The sequence below is a fragment of the Suncus etruscus genome, chromosome 8 (genome assembly GCF_024139225.1).
Source record: "Suncus etruscus isolate mSunEtr1 chromosome 8, mSunEtr1.pri.cur, whole genome shotgun sequence".
Taxonomy (NCBI): domain Eukaryota; kingdom Metazoa; phylum Chordata; class Mammalia; order Eulipotyphla; family Soricidae; genus Suncus; species Suncus etruscus.
The window spans coordinates 75167188-75181160 of NC_064855.1; the positions used below are offsets into that span (position 1 = coordinate 75167188).

Consider the following 13973-nt stretch of genomic DNA (forward strand, 5'->3'; position numbering starts at 1 on the left):
TAGTGCCTAATACCATTTTTGTCAATTTCCAAATTGCATTTCAAATCCTAAAATTTTCTTAAAAAATATACTATCCTGAGTTTTTTCTTATAATCAGTTATGAAATTCCTAATAAAATTATATAAAAGGGGTTGCACTAAATTATCTTTATATTTCAAAATTTTTATATCTTTTTATGAATTATAGAAATTATGGTAGAAAGCCTTTCTAGAGTACATGCCAGTTTGGGGTGGGGAGAAAGGACACTTGGGATATTGGTGATGGGAATGTTGCACTGGTGAAGGTTTTTTTTTTTTTTTACAAATATAAAAAAAAATGAAAAAAAGAAGAAAAGAAAAGATTAGGCCTACCAATGCTTACCATAGGCTGTGTTCTATACACTGACTGTGTAGAAAGAGGAGGTACAGTAAATGCTCCCCATATACACTTCAGACCAGGCCCTTTGCCTGGTCTGTATTGTGAATGGGGGACAAAAAATAAAAAAAATGAATTATAATAATTAATAACTCCATCTTTTCATCCTATTAACATTTCATAGTTTACCAATGATGTAATACAGATAAACGTAGCTAAATATTAAGTATAAGAACAATTTTATCAGTGAATCTTTGTAATGATCCCACCCAATTCTAAATCTAAATATTTTGTTTTGAGTCCTAAAATGTTCTGCCAATTGGTTTCACTATTATTTTTATTCTTCTGATATTTTTAAGGAAACTGACCAAACAGTTGTGTTAAAATGCTATCTTAAATCTCCGCTGATCAAACTTTCCAACATTTTTCCATCTCATTGTAAGTATCAAAGTTCTCTTATAAAGTCTCCTGATGATTTTTGATTTATTTCTTTATTTACTTTTCTCTTCCCTATTGACTCCAATATGACCACCACAATATAACTTTTACATGAAAATACGAGCAAGATTTCTAACTTCAGATATTTATTTGTGCATATGTCTTCCTGAATATTTATCTTATCTACAGACTTTTCTTTCTCACCTGAAAAATTTATTCTGTTGTCACCATTTAAATGAAATCTAAAAAGACCTCACCTGTATGGGTGATATGATCTATTTGTCAATTTAATTTGTATTTGTATGCACAAATAAAATAATTTGATAAATAAATGTCTCACAGTGGGTAAATAGCAAAACCAAATTTATAACATAGGTAGTTTAAAAGCATGTCAAATACAGCTTATGATCATTTTATAAAAATACACTATTATGACTTCTATTATTTATGAAATGTGTAAGGCACATAAAAAAGCTCAACAAATTTTGTTTTACTATAGTTTTGAGGAGAAAATGTTATTCTTTATAAGGAAAAATTATTATAAAGATACAATAGAGATGAAGACTGGAAGGACCAGCCCATGATATGAAGTTTAGCACAAATAGTGGTAAGTGCAGTTAATGCAATAACTACACTAACAATTACTATGACAATGATAGAGAAATACAAAGCCTGTTTCAAAGACAGGCAGAAGGTGGGGGAGGAAATAGAGAACAATGGTGGCAGGAAAGTTGCACTAGTAAAAAGGAGGTCCCTCAGGTTTGGTGACGCTCAGGGGTTACTCCTGGCTATGCACTCAGAAGTCGCTCCTGGCTTGGGGGACCATATGGGACGCTGGGGAATATAACTGCAGTCCGTCCTAGGCTATCGCTCGCAAGGCAGACACCTTACCTCTAGTGCCACCAAGCCCGCCCCAAGGAGGTGTGAATTTTATGGCGGAAATACAATTACAAATATGTTTGTAACTATGGTGCCTAAGTAAAGAAATTATTAATATATATACATACATAGTAAATCAATCTCATAGAACTACAGAAAGACTAAGGTTAAAAATACAAGCAAAACACTAAAAATAAGTTTCCTCAACATGTGATGCTTGACAAATTTTAATAAAGTGCTTATGATAGTATTATGAACAAGTCAACTGCTAAAAATATTTCATAAGTAAATTAATCAATTATTTAAATCAATACCTTATAACAATGTATAGTCCCAAATCTTCCTCAGTGATTTTTAACACAGCAGTATATTAACTTCTGAAATAATATAACCATTATATTTATAGTATTCATTATTTTTTTATTCTGAATGGTATATTTTATTATACTACATGTTTTGCGATCACTCTGTATAATTTGTACATTTCTTTATTCTGAGATCTTTCCAGTATCTTGACTTATTTTAATTACTGGTACATATTAATATTTATGTTTTTGGGCTCGGGGAGATAGCACAGTGGCGTTTGCCTTGTAAGCAGTTGATCCAGGACCAAAGGTCGTTGGTTCAAATCCTGGTGTCCCATATGGTCCCCCATGCCTGCCAGGAGCTATTTCTGAGTAGACAGCCAGGCGTAACCCCTGAGCACTGCCTGGTGTGACCCAAAAACCAAAAAAAAAAAAAAAAAGATTTACGTTTTAATGAATCAATGAATTACATGGAGTAATAGATGGCCATATATAGAATATTCATAGTAATATTTTCATACCCCATTTCAGATGTGAGGCAAAAATAGAATTTAATATAATATGTAAATTCCAACTATTTATTTAAAATAGTCAGATAATTTTAGTATAATTGTGAGAGATATTATACCCATGTCTTTGAATATACAAAATATAGTTTTTATAATTTAACTTCAAATCACATGTTTTTGATTATCTTTCATAATAAAGTCAGAAATAATATTAGATTTCTGGTTTTTAAAAAATAGGGAAAGAAAGTATATTGCTTACTCAGTCATAATCTTCAGGTTAAAAGAAATATCTAGAAGAAACTAAGTTTTTATTCAGAATTAGAATATTAATCCACAAATAAAATGCAAACTACACTAACCTCTGTGCTTAATTTAATTCCCATTATTTCAGTGTACAATACTTGATTATGGAATGTATGATGAGGCTAATCAGATAAGAACAGAGTATAGTATTTTCATATCTGTTTATAAAAATGCAATGTAAAATATATTCAAAAATACAGTCTCTCATTGCATGCACAATTTAACTTATAATGTTGCCTTCATTCACTTTTATACTCATTTTAGATATAATGTATGTATAATTTTTGGTGTATATATACACAATGCAATGCTATTTAGCTATAAGAAAAGCTTAAAATTTCCCTCTTGCTATAAAAAATGATGGAAAGAGGGTGTGTCATATTAATTAAAATAAGTCAGAAAGAGAAAAAAAATAAATCATCTCATTCATGTGAAGAAAGAAAGCAAGGAAACAAAGTCTAATGGAAACCAATCCTTTGACTCCAAGAGGAATTAACTTGAGTAATGTGTGAGACAGAGAGTGGGCCAAAAGTCTGTGAAGTACCATTGTGGATAAATAATTTCACTTTTGGAATGGACCTGGTGTTTTAATATTGTCTTCCTAAAATAGATAAGACACATTCTTAAAAACTATTTTCCTACAATAAAAATAATATTTAAAAGAACAGAAAATACAGTGTAACATAACCTCTTTCTTTAATGAACTGTCTTCATCAATGAAATTCAGTTTTAGCAGCTTATGTCGATGTTGCCCACTCTCTTAAATCATATTGGTTTTGCTATACTGAGCATTATTAATCCTAATGTGGGCTTGTATTTACTGACATTTAGATATCTGAATGTTAAGATGAAGATTTAATGAAAGAAAGATACATACATATATATGTATGTATATATATATATATAACATATTGGAAGATTTAGAGTTATAACATTCTGGTGGTTGCTTAGATTAGTAACCATCAGGTATCAAAATAAAATCAAGGTACTTACCTCACAAAAAAGCAATTATTTTAGTAGGATAAATGAAAGCAGACAAATTTGAAGCAACACACATTTTTTAATGGAAAGAACTATGGCACCTTCATTAAATATTTGAAAGCATATAAATACACTAAAGTAAAGTCTGACTATCTTGGAATTTTTAAATATAATCATTATGTCAAATGGCTTGAGAAAATTTAATAAATCACAAAATATATATCAGGATAATTTAAAATTGTGTTCAAGTTAAATTACAACTGTACACTCAATGTACAGTTATTTCAATGTCTGAAATATATCTATTCACACCTGAACTGGTGATAGTCCTATATTATTGCTAGTATTGATTACTCATTAAATTGCTCAAAATTTTTATATCATTGATTTCTTAGAACCTACATCAATCCATTTTGACTGACCTTATCAAAACTAATCATTTTACATTAAAGCTAAGAAACATTTATAATGACTTGATTAGATTCTGTATTATATGATCAAAGAAAACCTTGACATATTCTTAAAGATTCAATAAGATCTAGCAATTTAGCTTGTCGGTGTTGTCAAGATCTACCATCATTTGTATATTGGCATCTTAAATTAACATACATAAAACACTTAAAGTGCACTCATTAATAATCACTAGAAAATACAATCTTTATTCTTTATTAACTATGAATATCATTAAATAACATAGTTAAATGGAAAGGATACACATCCAAGAGTTATAGAAATTTACAGCATTTTATAGTTTTATAGAGTATAAAATAAATTTAGACTATTATAAATATGAGGGGATTATTAAATTGTGCATATATTTATAGTAAAATAATAAAAACAATGAATAAATGGTGTATGTTAAAATTATAATTTAATAATTAACTAAATATATAAAATCTTAATGATAAAATAAGTAATTATTATTGCATAAAAATACAAACTTTTATTGAAACATTTTTATTTTTATATCTATTTTACATTCTGGCATTTTCTCAGATATCTGTATTATCTAAATATGTCTCATATTCACTCTGAAGTCAGAGATCTGCATTAAATTTTACTTGCATACTAACAGTACAAACTAGCAATATTGTACTGACAATATAAAATGGGTAATTTTCTCTTATTAATTCACTTTTTTTAATTGAGTAATAGACTTATTCAGGAAAATCTAAAATAATGAATATAATAATATTAATAAAAGGAATTGAGGTGTAAGAAACAGATTATCATTGATTTTTTTGAGAAATAAATGAATTTTAAAAAATCTTAAAGCCATCTTGTTATGGAGTCATGTTTGCCAATATGAATTACTATTATTTTTCATTTTCCCTGTGAGAAAAAGTGAAAATTAAATGCATTATGAAGAATCAATAACAAATTTATCTTAATAGGGTAACATCACTAATGTATTGATAGAAGAGATTCTTTAGTTAGGTTCAAATAACAACAATAAACAAGACAACATACAAAAAGTCTTACAATTCTGTATGAGTATTACAAACTTGTACATCTGAAAATAATTCAGGTTCTACAAGAAAGACATATAAAAATTACTTTAATTGTAGGACAGATGGTGGATAAAGAGAGCAGTGCCTAATGGCTATATCCACACCTGGAGAGTAGATGGAATGACTGCTATTCCAGAAAGGTCTTTGGAATGAGGAAGCACAAAGGGGAAGAAGCACTTCATTATCCTGGTTATTGAAGCCCATTTTGTGTGTGTGTGCGCGCACGTGTGTGTGTGTGTGTGTTTTCCTATGTATATTAGAACCCTGGCATGGAAAAGTTTGTGTGTGTTTTCCTATGTATATTAGAACCCTGGCATGAAAACAATAGAAAAAGGTCCATCAGAGTCTACTTTTTATTTTTTCCTTCTCTCTAGAGCCTGGCTTCTTTAACTTTGGTGAAGACCACAATTGGGGTAACATAATTAAATGTGAGAGGTGTGAAAAGTTTAGAAAAGAAGGTTTTTGAACATGCAACTAATGAAAAATCAACTTTAAATAAAATATAAAATGAATTAAAATGCTTTTGAAAACATTTGACCATGTTACATTTACAAGGTGAATAGATATCACAAGTGGAAAAGTTTAAAAACATTTTAATACAGAAAACAAACCCTGGCAAATACTTATTAGACTGGCACTGACATGGTAAAGTATGTTAAAAATTATAGACTTATTGATACTCAAATGGAACTCAAAAGAAAGACTAAAAATGGTTATTCTGGAAACATTGGACCTTTATTTTGTCATATAAAGCTTCTCCTCTGATAAGATAATTTATATAATATAAATTGTAGGTTTCCTTTTTATTCAGTGAATTATTTTGCTTTGCTATCCTCTATTACATATTTAAACCAAGAATACCTGATGTTTAAAATTCTCTGACTTTAACTTCAGATTGTATTCTCATATTTCATACATTTATTAGCAAAGAACAACTATCTTAATAATTATTATATAACATCCAACTCCATAATATTTGTTGTTAATTATAATATAATTAGCAAACAATTTTAATTATTATTATATTTATTGTTCATTACTTGAATTGTTTCATAATATTTCTGATTTATCCATACATTTATCCTTAAAATATTTTGGAGAAATCTTTATGTTCCATAAGTACTAGGAGAAAATATCTCCACACCACCAGTTTTTGATATTCGTTTTGCCTAAAAATAACTATCAATAAAGGCATTTGAATATAGGACATTTACAGGGTTGTGTTATTGAAGTGCCATTTACAATAGCCAACATCGGGAAATAACCCAATTGCAGATAAATTAATAGAATTGAGCTAACTGTATTTATACTCATATATTGCATCTTTAAATAAGTAAATAACATGGATATGGGCATGAAAAACTAGAGCTACCAAAAAGGAAGTATTACCTTTGGACAAGAGAAATAAAATTGGTAGTTTTAAAGTATGCTAAAAATATCATTATAAGTAAATAAATACTGGAAATGTTTCGTGTATGTGATATATAAGAAAACAATGTACTGGGGGTTGGAGAAATAGCAAAATGGTAGGATATTTGTCTTGCACATGGCTGACCTAGGACGGACCTTGGTTTGATCCCTGGTGTCCCATATAGTCCCCCAGAACAGGGGCGATTTTTGAGCTCATAGCCAGGAGTAATGCATGAGCATCATGGGGTGTGGCCCAGAAACAAACAAACAAAACAAAAGATTGTACTGAAAAATATCCAAAAAAAACACAAAACTAAGATTACCAAAATGCAAAAGACATCATTGAAAGTGTTCATTGGGCAGCACTAAAAGAGTATTAACTTTTGGACTAGACAGCCAATAGCATTGTCCTCCAAAATCATTTAAATATTTACACATTTTAACAAATATATGACTCAATTTTAAAACTATAAAAACTTTAACTTGTATATAATATGTATTTTAAATACTTCACATACTGATGGCACTCTGCTTTACTTATAAAATAATTAAATGCTATATTATAGTCTTAATAAAAAGATACACATAACAGAGGAAGCAGACCACTATTTTATTATATATTAAATAGTGCTTTTTACAGTTGGAGGAAACACAGCTTTTAATGTTCATAAATATAGTGGGAAATAAAATGGATATAAGTTATCTTATAAACCTCAGACAAATACATTAACAGATATTGACAAATGTATTTTAAATGATAAAACAATTTTAGTCATAAATACATTAGATGGGAAAAAAACTAAAATAGATTCTATCATCAAATGGTATTTAACAGCATTAAGAGTTTAAGTTAATGTTGTGAAGCTATATTTCCCACTATTCTAAGGATTGATTAGCATTAGAAAACGTATTGATATAGGGTACAGTGCCAGCAGTTAAATAAGAAAAACATCCTGATAGTCTCAATGGTCTTTGATTACATTCAACATGAATTAATCATAAACTCTGAGTAAACTAGAGATAAAATAATGATTTCTCAAATAAAAAATATGACTGGTAATAAAAATGAATCAACATAAAATACAATAAGCATATATATATATATATATATTCCTTTCTATTTAAACATTGCCATTGCTCTTCATTATTCCAACGTATAAATTAGAAAATTTACAATTCAGCATTTATGGTCCTTTAATTAGATTTTAACTTCTCGAGTGTCATTAAAGATACCCTTTTCATTACATTATTTGCTTTCCTCAGAGTCATTACTAGAGTTGACTTATTTTAGATAGTGTTGTTTTCCTCCTTGATAACACCTAATACCAAAAGTTCTCATAGATATATATATATGGACACATAGATTAGTAAACCCCTTAGTTATTACAATTATGTCATTAAATCATTCTTTTTAAACATCAAAATGGGCCAAGCTCCCATAATTCTGAAGCCATACTTGCTTCCTACATCACTCAAAATCATGGTTTTCCTGATGGCCTGCCTCATCACTGACCCTTTAAAATTCTCTGTGGTTACAACCTATCTGAAAACACTTAAGGTATGCCAGTTGTTGGCCTGATATCACTGGGCTCTTTTTTTTTCTTCTTTTGTTGAGTGAGTGCGGGCACCCTACCAAGTATTTTCCATCTTCCATAAAAGTCAGACAGCTATAAATACACCAAGAAACACAGCTTCCATTTCAAACCAGGTCTTCTTTCAGGAGGCCCTACAACTGGGTATATCCCCGTAATATTTATAGTGCCATAGCTTTGAATTTATTAAAATTCTTTTATTTTCTGCTTTCATTCCTAAAGGAACACCCCAATTTAAAAGACTGTACATAAAGCAACAATTCAATAGTAAGCTGATTTCAAGTTCTAGAATCTTATATGGTGCCCAATGCCTACCAATGCCCACCACAAGAGATCATTTAACAACAATCTATGAATAAGTCCTTAGCTTCACTGGTTGTGATCTCAACCCCCCAAAAAGATACAATGCAAACATACGGCTGTAGCATATAAGGTTAATAAATACACTTTTACACATATTTATTAGCTGTTACTATTAGCATCTTTATGGGAACATTTATTTTCCTATTGTGTTTAGATGATTGTGATTTCCAGGGAATAGAAGTAATTTATATATCATATGTTATGATTTAGACAAATGGTATAGTTAGGACATTTGAAGTGAGTATGAATCTTATATACAGGAATTATTAAGCTTTTCCCCAGAAATATGACAGTATTCTAAATTAATAAGTCAATTAAAATAAAATTTATTTAATTATTAATTAACCTTAATTTGGGAGTCACTGTTTGAATTGTCCAAGGCTTACCTCTGACTATTCTCAGAGTTCACTGAGGTATTCCATGAACTAAATGCAGTGTCAGAGATTGAGTGCTGGCTTGCAAAGCTAAAATAATCCTAGCTGCCATAAAATCCCATTTGTGATGTGTTGTTGTTGCTTTTGATACACGCATTATAGTACTTGGGGCTTACTCCAGATTTTTCTTTCATTTATCATTCTTAAAGGGATGGTCAGAGATGCCTGATCTGCATCAGCTACTTGCAAGACAATTGCCCTACCTATAGTATTACATTTCTGGTCCTCTTTGGAATATTTAAATATAAATTACTTTAAACAAAATGATTTACATTATTGTTTATAATTATGTGTTCAACACCAATCCCACTATGAATGTAGTATTTCCTCCACAACTGTCCCTGAATTTCCACCCATCCACAATTCTGATCCCTTAATAAGCACAAAATAATATCTTTTATATTGCTTGCTTACAGGTAAGCAGTAAGGAAATTATTAAACAAAAAGTACATCAAAAAGATATTTTTTGAAAATTATATATCACAAAGAGCTCATTAAGCCATTGTCAGAAGGGATAGTAAAGTATTTATTATGCTTAACTAAATATAACAACTTTAAATCCATTACATGATTTAAACCATCTTTATATCTTTATCTTTTGGGGGAGTAAAGTGGGGACACACCAGGTGATGCTGAAGGTTTACTCCTGATTCTGCACTCAGGAATCACTCCTGGTGCTACTTGAGAGCTTATATGGGATACAGAAGAATTAACCTGAGTCAGCTATGTGCAAATTGAGTATCCAACCTTTGTACAGTCATTTTGGAAACTTGCTTTGTTAGTGAGTATATATATATATATGTATATATACATATACATATATATATATATATATATCCATTTGGAATTCTAGAAATGACAAAACTATTTAAATTTAAAGCCTACATGATCACCAGTATGTTATGTTCACTAAAACAAATATATAGGATTTCGTATTTTCTGGTTTTTTTTGCCCTAATCTATAGATTAAGCAAGTTATTACTGGAGGATATAGAATAAAGTATTCAAGGGTTATAAATATCACTATTTTTATAAAATTATTATAAGTAATTCATTCTATATGTTTTAATGTAAGTAGAGAAAATAATTTATAATTATTAGTATGCCATATTGTAAATGACTGATGTATTCAAATTTTAAATTCTAAATATTATGTTTAACCTATGTATAGCCTGGGGTTATTGAAATAAACAATATTCACCAATCATAAAAATCACCACCAAAATGATATCAAATGTGATATAGAGCATGTAACTAAAAGATTTATATAGGTTTCATTTATAATCAATTAGTAACTTTACCATTATAATCAATTAGTAACTTTACAAATAAATTTTTGTGAATAAATGTTTTTAATTTTTTATTATTTAGAACTATTTAAAGTTCATTTTAACTAGCTTCAAGTGGAAAATAAATAAAAATGTGATTTTAAAATAAAACATTTACTTTGAAATATTAAAAGAAAATGACACGTAGGCTGTCCATCAGTAATATTTTCAAGGATTTGGCAGAATTTCTCCCTGGGTTATTGTAGGTTGATTCACTTCTGCCCTTGACTTTTATTGTCAAGGTTGTTTTCTTTTTTAAAAAAGCTTAAGGTATTTTCAGTTCCAGCCATTGTTCTTGTATTCCAGTCAATGATCATGAAATAAACACAGATAGAGATTGGATTTTCTATTTAAAATCATCCGGAAATCAAGCAGCAATCTTTTACTTATAGCTCATCAGTCAGAAATTTATCATATGTAGAAAAAGAGCTACAGATAGCAGTTAGATATATATTTAAACTTCAGTTGCAAGTGACTTCAATAAAATTAGTGTCTATGTGATTGAAGAAAATAAAGATGGAATATAGAAGTTTCTGTTTAGTTTTTACTTTAAAATAATTCATCTCTTACATTGACCTTGTCTGCCCTTGACCTATAATTGCATTCACAACTGTTTAATAAAAATGTAAACATAATTGAATTAGAAAGATAAAAGTAATGTGCATTATTTTTTATTTCTTTTCTTGATTTAAGGAAAATGAATCACATAGTTGATATAGTTGACTACAGTACATTTGTTTCCATAATTGAGATAAAAGATATATTTTTTGTTTTTTGGGGGGTCACACCCATTTGATGCTCAGGGTTACTCCTGATATGCGCTCAGAAGTCGCTCCTGGCTTGGGGGGGCCATATCGGATGCCAGGGGATTGAACCGCGGTCTTTTCTTGGCTAGCGCTTGCAAGGCAGACACCTTACCTCTAGCACTACCTCACCGGTCCCAAAAGTACTTTTTAAAAGTAGAAGAAATATTAAAGTTAAAAATGGGAATAAATAAAATTATAAAGAAAGAAGTATAGTGATAAGAAAAAATTGAAAATGATTTTATATTCAATGAGGTCATAATAAAATACATTTGTTTTCATAAAAGTAAAAGAAAATTTATTTAAAAAGAATAGAGAAAAAAAGAAAATATAAAAAATAAGTACAATAACAAGCAAAGTTTTAAAAATTATTATATCTTAATGAAGTCTTTAAGAAAATGGTGTAATAGTTGTCTACTGTATTATTTCTTTTATTTATAAATATTAAAGGACCCCACTTACACATTGGCATCTAAATTGGTATATTTCTATAAGGATAACATCACCAAACAAATGAAGTTGTCCAGTAATTTGAAGTTATATTACTGATTCTGTGGCTTTTGTGGGATATGTTATTATCAGCCTGGCCTCTCACATGTAGGACAATGATGGAGGATGCTCAAAAAAAAAATTCTGGTAAGATTAATTCAATACTGTCATAATAGAAGTTTGATCAGATTAGTTTCTCCAAAGAGAATCATAGACTACTGGTGAGGTAAGGGCATAGGCATAGTGATGATTATCAGCGATGGGATGCAGCTTGGTTTTGGTAGGGTTGTGGCTTAGACCATCCTCTTTTCTAGTAATTGCTCTCTTCGCTGTGGCTTGTATATCCATGATTTTTCATTGCTTAGTGGATATCTCTTTTGAGATTAGAGTGAGTAGATAGAGCTGGCCTGGTTTAAATATGGCAACTGCATTTATGGGCACTGCTTACCTAATGTATATTATTTACAGAATAATATGATTTTGAAAAGTAATCTTTATTATAAAGTAAGTTAATGTAATTATTATAAATTATTTATTTATTATAAATAAAGTAATTTATTTCTCTATAAATTGAGTTTAGAAGTCAGTAAATGTTAAATAAATTGACATTATGAATTGATTCTGGTCATTAAAAATGATGTTCCAAATAATTTGCTATTTAATATTTTGCTTGAAGTTAATGAATGAAATTTTTAGTTTGATTATTTTTAAATATCTGCATATTTGCTATGTAAATAAGCATATTGCATTTAAATGTTTAAATTATGTTCTATCTATTTGCATTATTATAGTTTTATAACAATATAGAATTATATTTCTGATGTAAGACATTAACATTATGAAAGCTTATCCACCAAAGATACAATAATGTAAATTAATTTACAAAAACTGCAATATTAACAAAGAAATATATGTAGACAATGTAGATACTATTTGAAATTTAACTTAGTAACTTTTCCTATATCAAAATACTATTTTAAACTTTGTTTATGAAATATGCAAATTATATACACATACAGTTTTATTTCTAACTTCTTGCCTAGCTCTCAAAGGATATATATAATGAAAGTAATTTTATTTTTTAAAATGTGTACATACTACCTAATTCTAAGCAAAGCTCTTTTGTGGCATTGTGTTTCAGAAACTCTACTGTAGTTTTTGTAAATTAATTTACATTATTGTATCTTTGGTGGATAAGCTTTCATAATGTTAACTTTACTTAATTTATAATAATTACATGAAGCTACTTTATAATAAAGATTACTTTTCAAAATCATATTAAACAGTAAAGGCTAAAAGTAGCAAAATTAGGTCATAATTGATTCTTGTTCTGGTACCTCAGAAGTAATAAATGTGCATGTATCTTGGACAATGTCTAGTTTATATTGAACAATATTACCTAAGTCATCCTATTTTACATGTAAAAATCATATTCATGAAATTATTATGTTATGGCTTTTATATTCTTATTTTTGCATTGAATGCAAAGTAGAATGAGTGGAAAGATCAGTGGGAGTACTTAATGATAAAAGACTTTTTCAAGAATAGTCTTGGGAAAAGATATTTACAGATAAATCTAGTTTAGAAAACTGTACAATATAAGCAGAAAGTACATTCAGATTTTTTGAAAGGAAAAGTGACATTCAAATGTAAATGAAGTAATGTTTTAGATTATATTGAAATTCTGAACAAAATTTAATCAGAATCAGCTACATGTAATGTATGCCTTAATTCCTGTTCTTTCTCACACTCTTAACCTAATTAATTTCATTGGGTTGTATCATATTTGTTTAATTATTAATTAGTGTGGGGTCACACTGCTGTCTATGCACTTAAAGGTTCAGAAACCTTTCCAATTTTCACTATTTGATCACAGCAAGAAAAAGAAAAACAACAAAAAACTTCCTCCTATTAGTTTCAATTCCTTTGATTGATTATTTGATAGATTGATTGATTTTTGGTTTTTGGGCCATACCCGGTAATACTCAGGGTTACTCCTAGCTTTGTGCTCAGAAATTGCTCCTGGGTTGGGGGACTGTATGGGCCAAGGGGGGTGGAACTGAGATCCATCCTAGATAAGCCGAGTGCAAGACAAAAGTCCTACTGCTGTGCGATCACTCCCACTCCTGGTTTCAATTCTAATGAGATAACAAGACTCATATTAATCTTGAGATGGTGCTGAATCATTAATAACGTTAATAAATAATAAATAAAACTGAAAAATTGCTATTTTATGGTGGCAATCACTAGTCCTATAATCAGGCATTAGGGGAT

The 13973-nt window shown here is 29.3% G+C and overlaps 1 non-coding gene across 1 annotated transcript; it reads left to right on the forward strand.

Annotated features, from left to right (window-relative positions):
* The first annotated feature begins 343 nt into the window (after positions 1-343).
* On the forward strand, positions 344-475 carry LOC126016545 (small nucleolar RNA SNORA51). The gene has a single exon (XR_007498339.1). It is a non-coding gene; the product is annotated as a small nucleolar RNA SNORA51 (small nucleolar RNA).
* The last annotated feature ends 13498 nt before the right edge of the window (positions 476-13973 follow it).